The sequence below is a fragment of the Heterocephalus glaber genome, unplaced genomic scaffold (genome assembly GCF_053883595.1).
Source record: "Heterocephalus glaber isolate CG9 unplaced genomic scaffold, H.glaber_assembly_v1.0 deba00001662, whole genome shotgun sequence".
Taxonomy (NCBI): domain Eukaryota; kingdom Metazoa; phylum Chordata; class Mammalia; order Rodentia; family Bathyergidae; genus Heterocephalus; species Heterocephalus glaber.
The window spans coordinates 15,495,694-15,514,117 of record NW_028258403.1 but is presented as its reverse complement, the minus strand read 5'-3'; the positions used below and the strand labels follow the sequence as shown (position 1 = coordinate 15,514,117).

Sequence of the window (18,424 nt, the reverse complement as noted above, 5' to 3'; positions counted from 1 at the left end):
ACAACATGTACCAGTATTCAAAACAGGCATATGTGTTTTGATCCAGCAGTTCTATTCTTAGGTTATAGAAAGTTGTATAAAGTTGTAGGTTTGAGAATATTTATTGAAATGTGGCTTAACATAGTGGAAAAAGTGGAAACAAAGTAAATGACCATTCCTGGAAGACTGGATAAATTATGATGTATTTGTCCTGAGGATACTGAGTAACTCTAAATGTGGTCTTCACACCTAGTTTTGGTATCTAGTACAAAAATGTATCATTTGCTATCATCCCACAACAAAAGCAGAAGTAGCTCTATTTTTCCTAAGTATATAATAATGTTTTTTTTTGGTACCAGGGATCGAACTCGGGTCCTTGCGCTTGCACAGCAGGCGGCAAAACCACTGAGCTAAATCCCCGGCCCTGTAATGATAAGTTTACCATAAACAATTGCATAAAAATTGGATGACATGGGCCGGGGACTTAGCTAAGTGGTGCCACTGCCTGCCTCAAAAGTGCAAGGTCCCGAGTTTGATCCCTGGTATAAAAAAATTTGATGACACTTTAACATCTTGTTAAAGTCATTGTAATAATATTGTAATAACTATGTGTTGTGAGAACTATTGTGTTTTACATACAGATTTAGCTTCCATTGGTAGGAGTCATCTTTATCTTACAGATAAAGAGAGGATAGTTAATAAAGACTTCCCAAAGGTCACATACTAATAAGGGATGGTTGGGTAGGTGGGAGTGCAAATTTATGCTTAGGGCTTGCTATAGCTTGTATTTAGATGTCCCCTAAAGCCTCATGCAGTCATAGGTGGAGCTTTTTCAGAGATGGCTAGATCTAGAGTGTGTGATGCTGGAATTGTCTCATGCTGCAATGCTAGGCTCAAAGGCATTAGGATTAAGGGTCGTACCCTTAAGTAAGGAGTATGGGTCAAACCCTAATCCTACAAACCCTAAGTAGCCTTGATAAGCTATAAGGGATAGAAAGAGCTGTGCTTGTCCCTTGTTGCTTTGCTACCTTCTGTCCACCATGAACTGTTTCTCCTCTGTGATGCCTGTCTGCTGTGCCACCCTGCCTCGACACCAGCTGATTATGGGCTGAAACCTCTACAAACTGTAAGCTAAATAAACCTTTCCTTACTCAACGTTGGGCATTGGGTATTTTGTCAGAGCAATGAGAAGAGGAACTAAGACAGGGCTATTATGCTGGAAACTGTGTGCTTTCCTTTTTAAGAAGCCACAATATATATTTTTTCAGAGAACATTTCATGATCCCTGTGTTAAGAGGTTCCCAACAAGGGTGGTCATCCCTGAGGATTGTGATTCAGGAAGTCTATGATGAGACCTGGGAATACTTCACTGGTAGATTATACCAAAGAGGCATGAAGTTCTTCAGAGACAGTCCCCTCCCACCTTCCCTCCTTTCTTTATCTGTAAAGCTTTTATTATGCACAGAAGAAAGAAAGGTCTCAGTCTTCCTTGGCAGCAAGGATGTGGCTCAGCTCCTCTCCTTGGCATGGGTGGGTGTCCCCACTTTTTTCTTGATGAACTTAAGGGCCTGTTTGTCCTTGGAAACCTCAAGCAGCTCCATAGTATGCTGCTCATATAAGGTAAAGCCACATACCTCTAAGCTCAGGTCCTGCACGAACTTGGTGTGCTTGGTAAGGTGTCTGTGGTAGCAGCTGTGTCTGTTTTTGCTCACATTCTTGCTTAACTTGTGACCCTGTTGAGGCCCACAGCCTTGGAGTAGCATAGAGCCATGGCTGCTGCAGTGGAAGTGCTTCCTTTCCTTAGAGAAAATACAGGCAGGCCTGACTTAATCAAGTGACCTTGAATGACTTGAATTCACATAGAGTGTCAAGTTGCTTGTATCCATATTTTTTCTTCTGCCAGAAAACAAGAACTAAACACTTAAGCTTGTTTTGTATAGATATGCTTTTTTGGGGGGTTGTTTTTGAGACAGAGTCTTGCTATTAGTTCAGATTGGCTTTGAACTCACTATGTAGCCCAGGCTGGCCTCAAACTCATGGTGATTCACCTGCCTCAGCCTCCCAAGTGCCTCCACACTTGGCAGATCTGCTTGTTAGTTTCTGGGTAAGACCTTATAGTGGTCAGCTTTCCTGTTGCTGGGACACAATACCCAACATCCACTACTTAAAGGAGGAGAGGTTTGTTTGGCTCATTGTTTCCAAGGTTTGCTGGAGCCAAGGCACAGATGTCATGGCAGAAATGTATGCCAGAAGGAAAGCTACTCAATTCATAGTAGCGAGGAAGCAGAGCAGGGGAACAGTGCCAGAGAGGAAGGAGCCAGGTGTAAGATCGAGGGCCTTACCAAACGCTCCGAGGAGCTGACTGCAGCAACGAACACGCGGGAAGGAACACACCGGATAAGTTGGAAAATAAAACAGACCTTTATTAGTCTGGCCAGATGGCACTCCCAAAGCAAAATAGCTTAGAGAGGCAACTGGCTCAGAATCTGAGGCTGTTTTGTAGGGGGTTGAGGGGGAGTTTAACATGTAGATGTACAAAAAAAAGGAACAAAGGTTAGTGGTCGACTGTCACGTACTGATGGTCAGCAGACACACACAGTAATGGTCATGACCATATGGTCACGACCGTCACGTACTGATGGTTGGCAGACACAATGATAGATTGTTCTACCGACAGTGGGCCCGGGAACATTCGTTCTCCGGACAAACAAGGGGTTGAGTAATTTACTTAGGAACTTTGTTTTGCTACAGATTTTATCTATTATCCCAGAACTAACAAGCACATTTTAACCATTAATTTTTAAATACAATAGAGGCTAGGGGAGTAATTGAATTTGGAATCATACAGTCCCACACAGGGAAGGATATAGACCCAAGATCACACCTCCATGATCCATTCAGACACAGCCAGAAGTGTTTTACTAATCCTGAAGTAACTCCCAAGCCAACCAAGTTGACAGTTAAGCTTAGGCACCACACCCCTTCTGTGGTTAAGGTCTCAATTTGTCTCCATGGTCCCTTGCTCCCTTGTTAACCACCCTGTAAAGGTCTTACATGGGCTGGGGATTTAGCTCAGTGGTTCCTCCTCCTGCAGTGTCTTGGTTGTGGACCCTCTAGAACTCAAACTTTGGGCTCAAACTGAAGAGAAAGACAAGAGAGGTCAGAACTAAGGTGAGGCATGTTAAGAAATTAAAAAGGAATGGAAGGAAGGAAGGTGAAGTGGAGATAAGATGGAGAGAGAAAAAGAAAAAGAGAAGAGGAGAGAAGGAGACAATTTGACAAATGAAATATTTTGTGATAGAATAATGCAACCCATTTTTTTTTCATGTGGCTGATAATCTGTCTCTGAAGACAATTATATTAGGGGACTCTCAAATATAAAATTTAAACATCTAAAACTATCCACTAAAAGGAAATATGTTGAGGACTAGGCTATGTAATTCAGATCTCACAGTCTTGCGGTCTTGAGGTCAGTGTTATCTTGCTTCAGGAACAGGGAAGTATGCTGAAGGTTGCATGCCCCTGGCTATGGGTGGAATGCCAATAACCCACCACTCCTGAGGCAAGATAGCATCTGCTGAGGACAGTTGTCAATATATAGGCATTTGGCTTTAGAGAAAATCGGATTTCTCATCAATTTAATCCTTATCCACTCATTCTCTATAGTTGCTGTTCCATGAAACATGTGCTACCTCTCTCCCTGTGCCTCTCATTGGCTAATGAAAGTTAGCCAACCATGGAATCCAGTGTTCACGAGAGCCAGGTCTCCTCCTGGTCCCCTCTTTATATCTCTTTCTTTCATTCCCCATTGTTTCCCCCAACAGGGGAGAGGTCCGACCCCCCCTGAGGGTCTGATCGGTCCTTGGGAGAAATAGGATTATACCACTTTAGAGGAGAAATTGGACTAGTGCCAACATGGAAAGATTGGCTTCCTGAGGGATCAGGTCATCTTTGGCTTTGAGACCTTGTATTTGATCACTACTCAAATCAAACTCTGCCAATATGAACAACCTTGAGGTGAAAGATCAGAAGCTAAACTGTTTAGTTAAGTGTGAAGGTTGGTGTTTGCATTTTCAAGGGATGGATGTTCACATCCTACCTTGCTGCAGGGTGATGTAGCTGGTACAGTAGCTGGTACCCTGGCAGCCCAAGAATGCAAATGCTCATCTATTTTAGAGGCAGGAGAAAGGCAAACTACCTACCTGATCACTGATGCCTACAAATGCTGAAGGAGAATCTGTAATGAATAGACTACTTCGTAATTTCTTGAAGTAGTTATTGAACTACCTTAATTCTCCAAATATCTTCTTTTTCATAACTGTTAATATCCTAAAACTGATCAAAATCTCAGGGTTGGTACAAATGTAGGGAAATGGAAATTCCTTATTCATTATTGTTGGTGGAGTGAGAAATTAGTACGAACATTTGGAAGGTAGTTCTATTAGATTTTTTTTTTTGTACCAGGGATTGAACTCAGGACCTTTGGCTTGCAAGGCAGGCAGTGGCACCACTGAGCTAAATCCCTGGCCCTGATGTTTTAATGTTTGTTATCTCCTGTTCTAGTAGTTACACCTTGCCTAAATTTATAATGACAGATGTATAAAAATATACATTTTGTATTTTTAAACAGTTCTTTTAAAATTTTATTTTATTGGTACATTTTAGGTGTACAATATAATGACATTCATCATTGGAAAGTTGCACCTTTACATAATTTCTCTTGGTTCATATTTTTTCCCCCTTCCCCTGGCCTCCCTTCAACCCCTCCATCCCTCCCTATTTACAAAGACTTTGTTTCCATTTTTTTCATTTTCTCATATTAATTCCAATCCCTTCTTTCCTTTCCCCTACCCCTCCCATGTCCCCTTCCCTTTGCCCCTTCCTATTTAAAATTTTTTTTGTGTGTGAAACAAAATACAAAGAAGTTCATAAAGTTCAAACATATGGTTTAATGAATACCTACAAAGTGAATTCTCATGGAACCAACACTCATACCAAGAAAGATAACATGCCAGTTCTCCAGAATCCTGCACATATCCTTCCCTATTTCTCCTTTCCGTGGGAAACATCTTGCAGAATTTCATACCTACTGTAAGACCAAGGGCCTTACCAAACGCTCTGAGGAGCTGACTGCAGTGAGGATCACCTGGGAGGAAACACACCAGACAGATTGAGATAGTAAAAAAACAGACCTTTATTAGTCTGACCAGATGGCACCCTCCAAGCAACAGGCTTAGAGAGGCTCCAAGCTCAGGGGGTTGGAAGGTTTTATAGGGGCTGCAGGGGAGCTTAGCAAGCAGAACTACAGAAGCAGAATTTTTGTGGTTAGGGGGACGGTTAGGGGAGTTTGCAGATTTTCTTTACTTAGCTAACAGGATGTTCTTTACACAGAAACAATGGTACCTTCCATGGTGTCTTAACAGATAAACAAGTACATTCTGGGAACTCTGTGTCCTTTAGTGAACCCGAAACTCACAGGGGCAAGATGGAGGGTTTGTAGCAAGATGGCGATACTTGTGCTAAGTCTCACCTGGGTGTTACACTACTAGAAGTAAGGCTGTCCGATATGGTAGCCACCAGCCACATGTTAGTACTGAGAATCTGAAATGTGGGTAGTCTGAATTGAGATGTGTTGTAAATGTAAAATTCACAATGGATTTTGAAGACATAGTGTAAAAAGAATGTAAGCATCACATTAATACTTTTAAACACTGTTTACATGTTGAAATAATATTTTAAATATATTAGGTTAAATAGAATATTATATTAATCTTATCCCTTTTAAAAAACTTCATTTAATATCACTAGTAGAAAATTTAAAATTACATACGCAGCTTGTTTTTGTGACTCACATTCTGTATTTAGCAGCATTATACTTCAGGTCATCACATTTATGTATGTATGTATTTATTTAGGATTTTTTTTTGGTTTTTGTTTCTGTTTGGTACTGGGGATTGAACTCAGGACCTTGTGCTTGTGAGGCAGGCATGGTGCCACTGAGCTAAATCCCCGGCTCTATTTACATTTTTTGAGACAGAGACTCGCTATGTAGTCCAGGCTGGCCTCAAACTCACAGTGATCCTCCTGCCTCAGCTTCTCGCGTGCAGTTATTATAGGCATGTGCCACCATGGACACCTCTGTCTTTTTTTCTTTTTTTTGTACCAGGGATCAAACTCGGGACCTTGCGCTTGTGAGGCAGGCGCTGGAACCACTGACCTAAATCTCCGGCCCCTGTTTGTTTTTTTTGAGACAAATTTTCCTATGTTGCCCAGGCTTGGACTATGGGCATGTGCCACAGCACACAACTTGACTTTTTGATAATGATTTTCTTCCTGTTCTTTAGATACTTACCACTTGTATAGCATCCATAAAATAACATTGTTTAAATTCAGTGTGATGAACACACCTGAGCAAATTAGTGAGCTTCTGTGTTATGCTTTGGATCTAAAATGTTCCCCCAAAGCCCCATGTGGTCAGAGGTGGGGCTTTTGGAAGGTGATTGGATCATGGTGGTGCTGTACTCATCAGTGGATTCACCCACTGAAGAGTTCATAGCTCAATGTCCTGTTAGGAGACGGGACCTAGTCTGAAGAGGTGGGTCACTTGAGAGCATGGCTGGAAAGAGTATTCTTGTCCCCAGCTACTGCCTTCTGTCTCTCCATGGCTACCATCAGGTGAGAAGCTCTCCTCTGTCATGTCCTCTACCATGCCATTTCTTGCTTGGAGCCAGCTGACCATGGCCTGAACCTTCTGAAACCATGAGACAAAATAAATTTCTCTCTCCTTCTTAAGTTTCAGATGTTGGGTATTTTGTCCCCTCAATGGGAAAGTAACTAATATACCCTATCTCAAAAAATAAAAAGGAATGGGAATGTAGCTCAGTGGCAGAGTGCTTACCTATCAAGCACAAGGCCCTGCATTAAATTTCTAGTACCACAAAAACAAACAGCAACATAGGGCCGGGGATTTAGCTCAGTGGTGCTGCCGCCTGCCTCACAAGCACAAGGTCCTGAGTTTGATCCCCGGCATCACAAACCCCCCCCCACCAAAAAAACCCAAAAGCCACCCCCCCCACACAAACAGCAACAAAAAAATCCATACTTATGTTTTGCCTATTTTTCAAATTTATATAAGTAGAAAATATTTTACATATTCTTTTACATACTGTATTTCCTTTTTTGCTTAAGTTTGTGTAATTAATCCTGCTGTTACATATAGGTGTTATACTTATTTTTATTTCTGTGTATCATTCCATTTTATGAATACACACAGCAGATTGTTTATCCATTCTACTATGCTAATTTATAGTCCCATCAGCAATGTATGAGTTACAGCCTTGTTTTGTTTTTTGTTTTTTTTTGGTACCAGGGATCGAACTCGGGTCCTTGTGCTTGCGACACAGGCGGTGGAACCACTGAGCTAAATCCCCAGCTCTTACAGCCTTGTTTTTACCAGTGAAAAACTGAGAACATTCTAAATGCCCATCAGTAAAGATTGATAGGTAATTGTAGTACATCTATGCAATGAAACACCATACAATTACTGAAAAGAGCCAGCTCTATCTGAAATAACTTGAAAAAGTGTCCATAATATGCTGTATATGTGCTGCCAAAGTGGGCACCATAATATGCTGTAAAATTTAAACAATTTGTTAGCATATCATTGCTTATAGCAGTTTCTTATGAGTCTTTGTATTTCTGTGGTATCAGTTGTAACATTTCCTCTTTCATTTCTTTATTTTGTACCTGGGATCGAACTTGGGACCTTGTGCTTTTGAGGCAGGCAGCGGCACCACTGAGCTAAATCCCCAGCCCTCCTCTTTCATTTCTGATTTTATTTTTCTTCTCTTTTTTTTCTTAATTTAGCTAAAGGCTTACCATTTTGTTTATTTATTTATTTTAAAAAAATTGCTCTTAGTTTAGTTTTTTTTTTTTTTTTTTGGTACCAGGGATTGAATTTAGGACCTTGCACTTGCCAGGCAGGCATGGTGCCACTGAGCTAAATCCCCGGCCCTATCTTAGTTTAGTTTTATTGGTCTTTTCTATTGTCTTTCTAGTCTCTATTTCATTTTTCTCTGGCCTGGTGTTTATTATTTCCTTCTTTTTGCTGATATTGGGCTTAGTTTGTTCTTGTTTTTCTAGTTCCTTGGGGTGTAAAATTAGGTGGTTCATTTAAGATCACTCTTTTTTAAAAAAGTAATCATTTATCCCTATAAACCTCTTTCTTAGAACTGCTCTAGCTTCATCAAATTGATCATGGAGGAGCTCATAATTTGATGGTATTATTAGGTGATGGAAATAGGAGCTGAGACCTAGTTGAAGTGAGTGATCACAGAAGTGTGGATTTGGAGACTGTATCTGGTCCCTGGCCCCTTCCTCCTTGGCTCTTCCTGTCTCTGCCCTCTGGCTGTCATGAGGTGAGCAGCTTTTCTCTGTGATGTCCTTCTGCCATGATGTTTCTGCCTTGCCACAGGCATAAAACCAATGGAGCTGGCCAACCAGGGACTGAAAGCTCTGAAAATGTGAACCAAAATGAGCTTTGAGCTTTTCCACTTTTAAGTTGGTCACAGTGGTAAAAAGCAGACTTATATTAAATACATTTTCAGTGATATTAAATACAACTAATATCCATCTTTATCTCTTTTAATTTTTTTTTTTGAAACAGGATCTCTCTATGTAGTTCAGGCTGGCCTTGAACTCACTATGTAGCCTAGGCTGGCCTCGAAATTACAGTGATCCTTCCCTCAGCCTCAGGAAATTACAGGTGTACCACCACACCTGGCCCTTTTAATCTTGTAAAACTAAGACTCTAGACTCATTAAACAATAGCTCCTCATGTACCCTTACCTTCTACTCAGCAGTTACCATTCTATTGTCTGTTTTATGATTTGACTATTTTAAGTATCTCATGTAAGTGGAATTATACAGTAGTTGTCTTTTTGTAACTGGCTTATTTCACCTAGCCCAATGTCATCAAGATCCATCTATCAGGCTGGGGATTTAGCTCAGTGGTTCCAGTGGCTGCTTTGCAAGCACAAGGTCCTGAGTTCGATCCCTGATACCAAAAAAAAAAAAAAGATTCATTTATCTTGAAGAGTATGTCAGAAATTTCTTCCTTTTTAAGGCTGACTGACTAATAATCTGCTATATGTATATACTACCATACAATATTCCATTGTTTGTATAAACCACATGTTTTTTTTTGAAACAGGGTCTTGTTATGTAGTTCAGGTTGGCCTTGAACTCACTATGTAGCCCAGGTGGGTCTTGAACTCATGGTGATCCTCCTGTGTCAGCCTCCCAAGTGCTGGGATTACAGGCACACACCACCATACCTGGTCTATATGCCACATTGTGCTTATTCATCTGTGATTAGACACTTGGGTTGCTCCTGCATTTAAGCTATTGTGAGTATTGCTACTATGGTTATACAAATATTTCTTGGAGACTGTTTTTAATTGAGATATATAGAAGTGGAATTTCTAGATCATATAGTAATTTTATTTTTGAGGCAGGCAGTGGAACCACCGAGCTAAATCCCCGACAATAATTTTATTTTTAAATTTTTGAGCAACAACCATACTGATTTCCAGTGGCTATACCATTTCAAATTACCATCAGCAGTGCACAAGGGTTTCAATTTTATCACAGCTTCACCATTCTGTTAGATAGTAGCCATCTTTTTTTTTTTTTTTTGTACTGGGGACTGAACTCAGGACTTTGCACTTGCCAGGCAGGCATGGCACCACTGAGCTACATCCCTGGCCTGATAGTAGGCATCTTGTGAGGTAGCATCTCATTGTAGTTTTGATTTGTATTTCCCTGATGATTAGTGATGTTGAACATCTTATATGTGGCCAATTGATTTTTTTTAAAAAGTCTGATTTCCATTTTATTTTTTTTCCCAGAGGATAGTTTTCCCTAAGTTTTTAAGGGTTTAGCTTCTTATCTGTGAGGTTGTGGGGTAGCACCTATGGATCCATTTCCAGGTGAGTGTGTTCTGTCCTTCCAGATTTCATGTGAATGATTCTTGACTACCTTGATATAAATGGCACACCTCACAAAAATGATGTAGTTTCACATAAGATGGGAAAGAATATGGGTATCAAAAATACTTATGTGAGGGCCAGGCATTTAGCTCAGTGGTTCTGCCGCCTGCCTTGGAAGCTCAAGGTCCCGAGGTGATCCTGGTACCAAAACAAAAACAAAAAACTTATCTGGGAAATGCCCTTGATGGATGCTGCTGGCTGTATGTTTTGAACACTAGATATCTTAGTGGCCTTGTTCTTTTTTTTTTTTTTTTTTCCTTACCAGGGATTGAACTCAGGACCTTGCACTTGCAAGGCAGATGTGGTGCTACTGAGCTAAATCCCTGGCCCCTTAGTGGGCTTGTTCCTTTTTTTTTTTTTTTTTTGATACCGGGGTTGGAACTCCAGACCTTGTGCTTGCGAGGCAGGAGCTGGAACCACTGAGCTAAATCCCTGGCCCAGTGGCCTTGTTCTTAAGGCACCCATGGGATGCAGTTCTTGAAGTGAATAGGCTGCCCCCTGACCATCTTTGGCCAACTATTATTTATTCTTTTCTTTGTCATTTTTTTTTTTTTGGTACCGGGGATCGAACTCGGTTCCTTGCACTTGTGCAGCAGGCGGAGAAACCACTGAGCTAAATCCCCGGCCCATCTTTGTCATTTTTGAAGTGAGGACTTGAGGCAGTTTGCCTATAGATTTTTAAAATCAGTTTTGACTTCTGACACTTTGAAACAAGATTTATTTAAAAAAAAAAATCTATCCTTTTTCATGGACTTAATAAAATTCTGTGCTTTTTAAAGTTGTGAAATGTTTTCTTCCATGATTCAACTATGTTAAAGACAATTATCAGAGATGGCACTAAGTTTTGTCTTTTTGTCTTATTTTTTTTCAGTTTTTTAGAAGTAAGGGGAGGAAGAAGGAATTAAAAAATAATTAAGGTGTGTCATGCACATGTACCAACTCCCCACAATGAATGTAATCATTATGTACTGCAAACATGTACTAATAAAAATTTTTAAAAAGTTTTTGAAGTTGCCAAACAAATAGGATCACTGAAAATTTGTGACCTATATAAAAATACTAATTTGGTACTAATACTGGTTGGTACAATGTTAGAAAAACTTCAGTATACATAAAAATAGAAACCATTTATTATAAAAATTCAAGTTACTATTCTATATGATAAACAGAAATATAGGGAGTACAAAAGTTATGAATTAAGCCACAGTTACTTTTACTGTTTTACCAACTACGACAAGATTTCTTTCCAATTTTTTTGTTTTTTGAGACAGAGTCTTACTGTTCAGGCTGACCTTGAACTCACTGTGTAGCCCAGGCTGGCTTCAAACTCTCAGTGATCCTCCTGCCTCAACCTCCTGAGTGCTGGGATTATAGGTGTGCACCACCATGCCTGGCCTCTTTCTAATTTTTTTTTTTTTTTCTCGGTACTGGGGATCAAACTCAGGTCCTTGCACTTGCGAATCAGGCAGTGAAACCACTGAGCTAAATCCCCGGCCCTCTTTCTAATTTTTTAACTAAAATATTTTCAGTCATTAGGAAGAGTGGAAAAATTGTATTAATAACACCTATATATCCTTAACCTAGATTTACTAGTTGTTGATATTTTCTGACAATTCTTCTTCTTCTTTTTTTTTTTTTTTTTTTTTGCGGTACGGGGGATTGAACTCAGGACCTTGCACTTTTGAGGCAGGCACGGTGCGACTGAGCTAAATCCCGGGCCCTTTTCTGACAATTCTAAACAGTTAAGACACATTTTTAATTTGAGAAATTGAGATTGACATTTTGTTTCTGTTATTTTGGGGGGAGGATAATTTTCTTTTTGACAATTAATTACAGAGAAAAAAGAAAATAAATAGTGCCAACCTCACAGTGCCTGCTACTTTTGACACTTTCTCCATTCATTTAGGACATGGATTGGGCTGAAAGAAGAAGGGGAAGAGAAATGGGAGAATCTGAGAGAATGTTTCTTCTATAAAATATCCTTTTCTTTTCTTTTTCTTTTTGAAACTGAACCCAAGGCCTCACACATGCTAGGCAAGTGCTCTACCACTGGACTATGTTCTAGCCCTCCTCTCTCCTTGTTATAATTTTAAGACAGTGCCTTGCAGCCTTGCTCAGATTGTCATTGAACTTGTGATACTCCTACCTCAGTCTCCCAAGCAGCTGCAATTATAGGTGTGTGGCACTGTGCCTAGCCATTTCCTTTTTTGATAAGTACTTGTTGCTCTGAAGAATTAACCATGTGCTTCAAGGCAGGGTGAATTCAATTCTCTTCTTATCAAGTAAAGAAAGTTCAATCTTTTCTAGGTTACTGTGGTATACTGTATTATCCATGAGGAAGTTCACTATGCTTTTGGACTCTGATCTATTTTCCACAAGCCTGTTTTTCAGGGTTGAGAGTTTACAGCTCTCTTGTTCAGATAAGAAGGATTGGTCCTGGAGGATTTATGATATCTAACTTAATTTCCTATCACTGCACCTTGACCTTGGCCTTATAAATTGTAGCCTATACAAAGCAATTGATTGCTACCCTGTAGAGGCAAATGGCCCTCTTTAACTCCAGGGCAGTGGCTAATAAGGTCTTGATAATTGTGATTTACCCACTGTCAGCTGTGATTGCATGTGCCTCTTTGAAGCTGCCTTTGATTGATAGATGTGACTTGTATGACGGGAAGCCAGTTCCACTGGCCTTTTCCTTTTATCCTTAGCCTCACCAGTTCCTGGAATGGGACTGATGAAGTCATTTTTCTTTCACTGTGATCTTCTATAATGAAATATGGTAAAAATTCACCTTCTCTTGAGCATATCATTTTTCGCTTGTCAGATCTGCAGTCTTTCCGAGACTGAACCAATTTGTTATCTATAAAAGCAATGGCCTTGTACTGTACTGTACTTCCCTTTTGATTCAAGGAGCTTTGGGTTGGCCAAAGGGTGTTTTCATCCATTAATTTAGTAGGGACTTTGCTCTTTCCTTAGCCAAGATCTTTGTTTCCCATTTAATGAATTATAGAGGAACAGAAAATATCTGTTAATAGCAATCGTCTGCAATACTTTGAACTGTATCATTCTTTGCTCAAGAATAGTTGGCCATATGTTAGAAGAAACCAAGATTAATTCTTCTATACACCTCAGAATGGATGGATATCTTAGTCATTAGGCAAAATGAGGGTGGGATAGTTTGAATACTAGGCACTTAAATGAATCATCACTTGATAATTTGTGGAATCCTGAGAGTTAAGCTCTTTGTGTTTCTGGCTTATCTAAAACAGAGCCTACTAGCATGTACTCCAAAAAATTCAATCATGAATAATACTGGATTTAATATTAATGTATAAGAGCTGCTGGAGCAGGAAGAGAAGATCTTGCTTTCTAATGTCCAGCCCTGCCGCAGTTACACGTTTTTATAGTTTTTCTCACTAGCTTTTGTGTAGAAGTATTGAAATATTGCAATCTGAATCTGCGTTTGTAGACTTATTGCATAAGCAAAAACTATTAAATGTTTCTTGGGCACAGGAAAATGAAGATCTTTATATTCAAACAAAGAAATATATTTTGATTGTCACATGAAATATAGGACCTCTTATTTCAGAGATGATGTTGATTGCCAACATGATGATAATTAGTTCTTAGGAAACATCTTACATATGACTCAAGACACTTGGAATCATATGGACCATAGTGACTCAAATGGCTCTTATCTCACCATGTTCTGCCAATCTTCACCTTAAAAATATATCTGAGGGTTTCCAGGAGGCATCTGTGATGTGCTTCTATTAACACTCTCCAGTCTGGCACTATTACTTTGCCACCTCCACAGGGTACAATTTGGGTCTTTTCATTTCATTCTGGGTCCCAATACCATGTGTCTGGGTCCTGCACCCTTATGTTGCCTCTGGTGCCTCAACAGAACCATGGCATCTATGGGGTGGGGAAAGATGCCTTTCACCATGGAGCTTGCTGTTACATTCAACTAGAAGGTCCACAAGCCATTACATGTCCCGGCTTCCTTCCAGAGCACTTTACTTTTATGGTGTCCACTCTATGTAGGACTCCGGTATGCATCTATTGGGGCTTGGGGAGTGTTATTGTTATTATTGTAGTTAGTAAACAATTAATGAGCACTTACTATGTGCTTAGCAGTGTTGTAAGCCCTTTAACAATTATTCTTTAAGGCTTAGTCTATAGGCTCTTTAGCAGAGTCCTTTTAATAGCTTACAAATTAGATTCCATTATTTTTTATTTGTTTGTTTTTGGTACTGGGGATTGAACTCAGAACCTTGCTTGCGAGGCAGGTGGCAGTCACCACTGAGCAAAGCCCTGGCCCCAGATTCTATTATTATTTCTATTTTATAGAGGAGAAAACTAGGGCTTCAGAGGTTAAATCATTTGGTCAGTGTTGCCCAGCTAACACTGGCATTCTGATCTCCAGCCTTATCCCTGCCTCTAATAACCAAAGCTGGGGCCGGGGATTTAGCTCAGTGTTTCTGCTGCCTGCTTTGCAAGCATAAGGTCCTGAGTTCGATCCCTGGTACCAAAAAAAAAAAAAAATAATAACCAAAGCTGTTTTAGCTCATTTTTCACAGAACCTGCTTCCTTCCGCTTAGGGGAAGTTTTGCTAAAGGTACTTCCTCAGCCTTCTAGCAAATAAGTTTCAGTTTGGTTCTTCCACAAATTCATCAGAAATACACAAATTTATGTGCAATTAACACTGAACACAGTATATTTTTTTCCCCTAGAAGGCACTTTAATCTTTTATGCAAATTGGCTTATCTTTACCTACACTTATGGTAATTCCCAAATTAGGTTTAAACTAGGTTACCAGCTGAGTGTGGTGGTGCACACCTGTAATCCCAGCACTCGGAGGCAAAAACAGGATTGCTGTGAGTTTGAGGCCAGCCTGGGCTACATAGTGATTCCCTGTCTCAGAAAAAACAAACAACAACAACACAACAAACAAACAAAATCCCCAAAACAAAATGAAATAAGCAAAATAACTGAGTCAGCACCATGGTTTTCCTTATGCACAATGGTTTATGATTGGGACCATTATATTCTTTTCTTTCTTTTTTTTTGGTACTGGGATCAAACTCAGGACCTTGTGCTTGCAAGGCAGGACCAGAACCACTGAGCTAAATCCCTGGCGGGACCATTATTTTCTAAGAGTGCACTATTTATCACTCAACATTCTAGATCATTAGACCTGTTTTTTTTTCAGCAATTCATGGGATAATTTTACTTAGATCTCCCACTTTTACCTCATAATATGTATAAAATGGATTTATGCCAACATCCTATTTTTGAAGGTAACTCAGCCTTCATGTAGTATTTTTGTTCCCCCCAGTACATGGCACTATTCTAGTGGAGTTCTATTTGCATGTAAACAATTTCTCAATATCCTACCCTTCATTCAGTTCTAATGAGGTTACCTTGCTTACCCTAGCCACTCATTCCATGTCATGTCTGGACTTTGTCATATGGAAATGTTTCAGTTTAGAAATCTTTTTTCAGATTAATACATGTTTACCATACATACTGATCACTTTCATTGTGGGGAGTTGGTATATGTATGTAACACATCTTAATTATTTTTATTTCCCCTTCCCTCCTACCCTCTATCTCTAGATTCCCTTCCCATTTGCAAAAAAGTATATCTCCCTATTTTCTATTATCTGTTCTTATTTTGTTTTTAAAATTATTTACACTTTGGGTTTCTTGTATAAGAGAAGTTATATGACATTTAAGCTGTGTGTCTGATTTATTTTACTTAATATTATGTTCTCGAGGTACATCCATTTTCCTACAAATGACTCAAGTATATTCTTTATGGTAGAGTAGTACTCCATTGTGTATAAATACCACATTTTCCTTATTCATTCATCTGTTGATGGACATATAGGCTACTTGCTCTTATAAACATGAGTGTGAGTGTGTGTGTATTACTGTATTATGATGTCTTTAACTCTTTCAGAAAGACACCTAGAAGGGGAAAAGCAGGGTCAAATAGAATTTCTAGTTCTAAGTTTTTTTTTTAGGAATCTCCATATTGATTTCCATAGTAGGGCCAGGGATTTAGCTCAGTGATCCCGGCGCCTGCCTTGCAAGTGCAAGGTCCTGAGTTCGATCCCCAGTACCAAAAAAAAAAAAAAAGAAAAAAAAAAAGAGGAAGATTTCCATAGTGATTGTACTAGTTTACATTTCTACCAACAGTGTAGAAGGGTTTCTTTTCCCTCTCAGCCTTGCCAGCATGTATTACTTGATTTTTTTTTTTTTTTTTTTTTTGGTACCGGGGATCAAACCCATGACCTTGTGTTTTCAAGACAGGTGCAGTACCACTGAGCTAAATCCCCAGCCCTATTATTTGATTTCTTGATGACGGCTATTAGAAATCTTAGGCTCTAGGATATATTCTTCCTATATCCCTTCAAGCTTCCCCAGGTCCTCTCATCACTGTACCCTATCTTCTATATGAATCTTATCACACTACATTCTTTTTTTTTCTTCATTAAGTTTACTGGTACATTTTAGGTATACAATACAGTTACAGTCATCATTGGGATCTTGTACCTTTACATGATGCATCTTGGTTCTTACGTTTTCCCCATTTCCCTGCCCTCCCTTCACCCCCTCCTCCCTTCCCTATTTACAAAGACTTTGTTTCCATTTTTTTCCTTTTCTCATATTTTTTCTTTTCCCTTCTTTCCTTTCCCCTACCCCTCCCACTTCCCCTACTCCTTTTACCTTTTCACACCAGAGAAACTGTTTGGTATTTACACATGTGTGTCCTATTTATTTCACTTAAGAATATGGCCACAATATGCATCCACATAGCTATAAATGTTTCTAGTTTCTCACTGTTTATGGCAGAGTAGTACTCCATTTCATAGAAAAACCACATCTTCTTTGTCCAATCTCCAGTTGAGGGGCGTTTGGGCTGTTTCCAAGTTTGTTTGTTTTTTGTGTGTACCAGGGATCAAACTTGGGACCTTCCACTTGCGAGGCAGGAGCCAGAACCATTCAGCTAAATCCCCAGCCCCCAAGTTTTAACTATTACAAACTGTGTCACTAAAAACATGGGTGAGCATATATCACTGTGGTATGATTCTTTTAATTCTTTTGGGAAGATATCCAGCAGAGGAATAGCTGGGTCAAATGGGACTTCTAATCCTAGTTGTTTGAGGTACCTCCATATTGATTTCCACAGTGGTTGCACCAGTCTGCACTCCCAGGAACAATGGAGGAGGGTTCCTTTCTCCCCACAACCCCACCAGCATTTGTTATTGGTTGATTTCTTGATAGCAGCCATTCTTTCTGGGGGTGAGGTGGGATCTCAGTGTTGTTTTCATCTGCATCTCTTGAATGACCACTGATGTTGAACATTTTTTCATATGTTTATTTGCTGCTTTTACTTCTTTGTCTGAGAAATGTCTGTTCATTTCAGATGCCCATTTTTGAACTGGGTCTTTATATTTGGGGGGTCTGCTTTTTTTGAGTTCCTTATATATTCTAGATAGTAGTCCTTTGTCTGAGGTAGAGCTGCTAAAATTTTTTTCCCACATTGTAGGTTGTCTCTTAGCTCTGTTGGTGGTTTCTCTTGCAGTGCAGAAGTTTTTAATAAGATGAGACCCCAATTATTGATTCTTTGTGCTAGTTCCTGTGTTACTGAGGATTTGTTCATAAAGTTTTTTCCTATGTCAGTGTCTTCAAGAGTTCTACCTAACTTATTGTCCAGCAAGTTTAGTGTTTCTGTTTTAATATTTAGATCTTTAATCCACTTTGATTTTAGTTTTGTGCATGTTGAAAGATAGGAGTCTAGTTTTAATCTTTGGTAAATTGAAATCCAGTTTTTCCAACACCATTTATTAAATAGGCTATATTTCCTCCAATGAGGGTGGTTGGCTCCTTTGTCAAAGATGAGGTGGCTGAGGATGTCTGGAGTTGCTTGTACATCTTCTACTCTATTCCACTGATCCTTGGGTCTGTTTCTTTGCTAGTACCATGCTGTTTTTATCACAGTAACTTTGTGGTATAGTTTCAAGTTGGGGATTGTGATACCCCCAGCCATGTCTCTGTTGCCTAGAATTGCTTTTGCTATTCTAGGTCTCTTCTGATTCCAAAGGAATTTTTGGATTGTTTTCTCTAGTTCTGTGAAATATATTGTTGGAATTTCAATTGGCATTGCATTAAATCTATATAGCAGTTTTGGAAGTATGGCCATTTTCACTATATTGGTTCTTCCTACCAGGAACAAGGGATGTCTTTCCATTTTCTTATATCTTCTTTGATCTCTTTTTTCAGAGTGTTGTAGTTCTCATTGTAGAGGTCTTTTACTTCCTTTGTTAGATTGATTTCTAGATATTTCATTTTTTTGGATGCTATTGTGAAAGGTATTGTTTCCC

General features: G+C 39.4%; 1 pseudogene; it reads right to left on the bottom strand.

Moving 5' to 3' along the window:
- Positions 1-1,458: 1,458 nt before the first annotated feature.
- Positions 1,459-1,750, bottom strand: LOC147822352 (large ribosomal subunit protein eL36 pseudogene; annotated as a pseudogene).
- Positions 1,751-18,424: the final 16,674 nt, after the last annotated feature.